Source organism: Mus pahari, chromosome 13 (assembly GCF_900095145.1).
Source record: "Mus pahari chromosome 13, PAHARI_EIJ_v1.1, whole genome shotgun sequence".
Classification (NCBI taxonomy): Eukaryota; Metazoa; Chordata; class Mammalia; order Rodentia; family Muridae; genus Mus; species Mus pahari.
The window spans coordinates 10,580,670-10,585,772 of record NC_034602.1 but is presented as its reverse complement, the minus strand read 5'-3'; the positions used below and the strand labels follow the sequence as shown (position 1 = coordinate 10,585,772).

Here is a 5,103-nt window from a genome sequence, read left to right as displayed (position 1 = left end):
GGAGTTCAAATCCCAGCAACCACATGGTGGCTCACAACCATCCGTAACAAGATCTGACGCCCTCTTCTGGAGTGTCTGAAGACAGCTACAGTGTACTTACATATAATAAATAAATAAATCTTTAAAAAACAAAACAAAACAAACCATGGCCCCAAGGGCTGGCCAATTGAAGATTTTAATAACATAGAGGGTAGATATCTGCCCAGCTCTAGTGCTGATCAAGAATGGATTTCCTTGTTGTGAATGAATGGCCTCTCCCCAATTGCTGTCCAAAACACGCCATAGGAATTTGGTGCAGAGACGGGCTGGTTCATCTTGGTTTAGGCAGCTGAAGAAAACCTTTCCATTAGAGCAGAGAACTGACTCTTCACTATAGATAACTAGTATAGGGTTTAGTTTAAAGGAGACTAGTCCCAAGTCACAACCTGCTCAAGTTACTATCGAGGGCCGGAGTCATTACTTGTTGCTGTCTTGGCCAGTTTCTGATAGGCTTGGATCATTTTCAGGGTGTTCAGGGTGTAAATGCTTGTGGCTAGGGGCTGTGAGCCCCAGTACCATCTCGGGCTGACTCAAACCAAGGTGTTCCCATTCAAAACAAGGAGAGAGAAGTCAGTTTGCCCCTTTCAGTTTTCTGAGGGCTGTGACTAAACTGTCCTTGCCTGAACAGTTCTTGCATTCTTATTTAAAAGAAGACCCTGGCACAGAGCAGACCTCTCCTAGCTATCTTTAGTGGCTGTGGGGTGTATCTGTGTGATTAGGAATTCAGCTGTGTTTACTACCACGGCTGCACAGCAGACACGCTTGGGTAGGACTTTAGAATAGCCTCCTGGCCTAGAGATCTCATTTTTCAAGTGCATGGTATGTAAGAGTCTCTCCTCAGGCCCATACGCATCCAGGACTTATTGTGCCGGAGACCTGGGACTTCTTTGTTTAAAAGCCACCACCCTCGGCCCTGGAAAGACAGCCATGCCTTGCTTGGAGCAGACGGGAGAAGGCTGACTTCATTTCAGCCTTGTGTAGTTTGGCCTTAGCGTGCCTTTGGAATACCAGATTCTTAACTTCTCTAGTGCGGCCCTGCACAGATCCATCTCTGTTTGGAGACTCAGCTGTGAGGGAGAACTGCCTCTTCCGTGTTTAAAACTTGGAGTGTCTCTTGCCTTTGCTCAGAAAGTTGTGTTTTCATTCAGCTAACGTTTTTTAGGGTTTCTGCCATTTACGGGCTCATACAAAGCTCAAAGCTGCATCCAATTCGGGAATGTCCACAGCCGGCGGCAGCCAGGTGTACAGACCCGTGTGCCAAAGTTGTCTTTCAGATAAGAATGCAAGAACTGTTCTGGCAGTACAAGTTTAGTCAAAGTTCTAGGGAAAGTGAAAGAAGAAAAACATGTTACTTTTCTTGCCCTGTTTTGAACAGAAACACTAAGATGTGAGGAGGGCAGGCGGGTCAGGGAGCTAGTGTCGCTAGGGGTTTCTTGGCAAGGAGGAAGTTAGTTAGGTGGGCAGAATTCTGGGAACTCTTGGTGGAGAAAGGGGCGCCTCCCTCATCTTAAAGGACAACAGGGTTAGGTGTGTAGAGATGGACGCTCTCGGTGTAGCATACACACCCACATGGACCAGGGGGAGAAATAGAGGTATATTCACACTGTATATTTTGTGTGTGCCAGCCACTTGCCTGAGGACTACTCACTCGCTCACATCATCCCATTAAATTCTCTTAGTAACTTTTTTCCTATTGGGAGGAAAACAAATAAAAGTTCTAAAACGTTTTGAACCCAGGGCAATCTGACTTAACGCCTCCAAGCCTGAGTGGGCTTTCCCCCCTGGAGCAAATGGATACTTGAAGGGGGAAGGAATAATTTAAAGAGGTAGAGTTTAGGGGGGGAAATGTGGGTTGGGACAGACGGGGGAAAAGGGTCCATCGAGTGCTGAGCTAACTACTCTGGACGCTTCAGGAAGCCATTGGGAGTTTTTTAATGGGGTGTGACATGACCACAGCAGGTCTTCCAGCCGTACCTGTAAAAACATCTGAGTTCATCACTACGTGCCAGACACTGTCCCCTGAGCCTGGCACCCTCATTACAGCCTGTGAGGTAGGTGCTGTGGATCTCCGCTGTACCTGTTAATGGAAGTCAGTGCAAGTTTAGAGAGAGGCTAGAGGACTGACCAGAAGTAAACTGAGTATTGCTGTGGGAGGTGGACTTGAGGTCAAAGGCAAAAAGGTCACTGGAGAAATCCCTGAGCAATAGTGAGGGAGGGAGTGGGATAAGTGAGAGGCTGGGGTACAGCCGAGGAGGCTGGGAGAGTCCGATGGCAGAGGCTTCAGCTCGCCACCCTGTAAGATGCTAGTATTGATAAAAGTGGAAGAAGGGACCTTCTCAGTGCAAGCGAAGAGTCAGGCTGGAATGTTTTGCTTAAAGGTCCGACCGACAGCTTTGAGTTAACGGAAGTTGTCAGATCTACGCAGGATTCAACTTTAGACCAAAAATATATGTGATGGCCGGGGCAAAGACGGGATCCCTGGAGATTACAGAGCATTCTAATTCAAGGCTGGATAGAGTTCTAGATGTCTCGGCTGGTGACCGGGTCTGGTTTTGGTGTTGTTGTTGTTGTTGTTGTTTTTGTTTGTTTTGTTTTTTTCTAACAATGATCAAAGAATAAATGTTCACTCATTGACAGTTCTAAAGGCCGAAAGGTCCATTAGTTGATAATTTGGAGAACACACCGAGATGGTAGCAGAGGGACAGCTGGATAGGCAGTGCGTGACCTGAATTCTTGAAGGAGCTGAATGACGGAGAGAAATTACTGGGTCCCTGGGCATCTCTGTACACTTAAGATTGTCACTAGGGCCAACCAGCCTCGGCCTGAGTCTTCCATTTTCCCCATCCAGGAAACAATTCAAATCACTATGGTTTTGGCTCAGGATGTGGCTTAATTCTTGCCTAGCATCCATAAAACACCGAGTTTGACTTCCGGCAGTATGTAAACCAGACATATAACTGGAACCGCAGTCCTAGAGAAGTGGAGGCAGAAATACGAGTTGAAGGTAATCTCTGGCTGTGGTGAGTGAGTTTGGAGCCTGCCAGGCTGCATACTGCCCATCACTGTCGTTGCCACAGAGTCTCCTGAGAAAGCCAGAAGTAGAGCGAGGTGAGACTACAGCGCATGTTTTAGTTTCTCCTGGTTTTAGTTGGTGCCTGGATTCATCCACTCACTGCTTCACAGGCATCTTTGTGTCTCCATGTCATTCCGAGAAACAGAACTGTCGTGGCTCCTCGGGGTCCCAGGGCGATAAGCCAGACAGAACAGTGGGGACTGAGGCACTCAGTAGGACCAGTGCTGGCTGCTGGCAAGTGAGGTGTTTAACTTCCCCAGGGCTTAGGTGAAGGAAGCAGACACTGATAAGAAAGAAAGTGTGTGCATCTCAGCATTAGCATTTTATTAAGGCCACCGAGAGAGGGAAGGTCCAGTAAGCCTTGATGCTGGCCATTCGCAAGCCTCCAGCCTTCATTCAGACAGTGGCTTCTGTGGGGCCCCAGCCAGCCTCTAAAAGCTGTGACCTGGCCGAGGAAGAGGCAGGCTACAGCTCCTACACTCTGCTCATACAATTGCTCTGTTATGGAGCTGTGTGGTTGGCTCTTGTTGGTCAGGTTTTTTTGTTTGTTTGTTATTTTTTGTTGTTTTAACAGAGGCTTCCTGAGAGGAAATGCGAATTTTAATTTTTTTTTTTTTTCTGCTTTTTTTGGTGTCTTGAGACCTGGCACTACTATGTAGTCCAGGCTGGCCTGAAACCTGCTTCTGCCTCCCAAGCACTGGGATTAACCAGCCATGGCCATCATTTGATGCACGTTAGAAAACAAAACCAAAAAATGTTTCTGTGAGGGAGACATCTCATCTTTAAGTGCATCACACGGGGAAAGCCTTTTCCCAGATGTAACCTTACTTACTGTTTGTTTGTTTGTTTTTAATTAAGAAAACTTGGGGTATTTTTAAATTTCTGTCGCATGGGTGTTTGCCTGCTTGTATGCCTGTGCACCATGGAGTGCCCACAGAGGACAGAAGAGAACGTTGGATTGTCTGGAACTGGAGTTACAGATGGTTGCCCTGTGCTAGGAATGGAACCTGGGTCTTACGTAAGAGCAGCTCCTTACTGAAAAAAATTTTTTTTAAAGATCAGTCTCAATCTCACTTAAAACATTCAGCTATCTATCTTAGCGATGAGAAATACAGGCTCAGAGAGTGACGCCATGCCTTCCTGCTTCTTGTCTGGAGTGGGCCAAGAGGCATGAATGGATGAAGGGAGGCTTTAGAAAGAATTGTTCTATACTGCATACTGTGTTTCTGTTGGCATGCCCATATGTGGCAGTGATCAATAAGATTATAGTGTAATTGAAAAAATTTCCATTTCCAAGAAATGCCACCCATCAGATGATATTTGGTAACCAAACCAACTCTAGTTCCAGTCACCTAGAGCTTTTACCACAGTGTGCTGCCCACCAGGTGACTATGAAGACATGATTTATGGTGTCCTTTTGAGAAGAAAGTCTTCTCCCAGGACACCTTTAGCTCTTGTTTCCATTTGCTGACAAGGGACTATGCTTTGTATCTTCCCTAGTCTGAGAGATTATTTCGAATATTCTTAAATATGCTTGCTAAAGGGAACCATAGACCAGGAAGAACCAGTAAAGCTGCCTTATTTGTGGTAAGTCTCTTTATTTATAATAACTATTAAGGTAAAGGTGAGATGATTGGTCAACAAATAGGTATTGGGTAAAATCACACCTTTCAGCTTGGAGTTTAGGGGAAAGCAGTCAGGTGGAAGGGGGAGCTGGACAGACAGTTATAGTTCCCACCTTTATCTATGTTAAGGGTTCTAAATGTGCTTGAGGACTGGTGAGGTGGCTCAGGGAGCAGCTTAAAGTCCTAATGACCTGAGGGGGACCTCAGAGAGAGATGGAAGGAGAGAAAGATTTCCTGCAAGCGGTCCCGACCTACACATACACTAAAGAAGTAACCATGTTAATCCCAGCACTTGGGAGGCAGAGGCAGGCGGATTTCTGAGTTCGAGGCCAGCCTGGTCTACAAAGTGAGTTCCAGGACAGCCAG

General features: G+C 46.4%; 1 protein-coding gene across 2 annotated transcripts in view; it reads left to right on the top strand.

Annotated features, from left to right (window-relative positions):
* Spred2 (sprouty related EVH1 domain containing 2) overlaps window positions 1-5,103 on the top strand; it is a 98,551-nt gene that overhangs the window by 24,918 nt on the left and 68,530 nt on the right. The window lies entirely within an intron of this gene.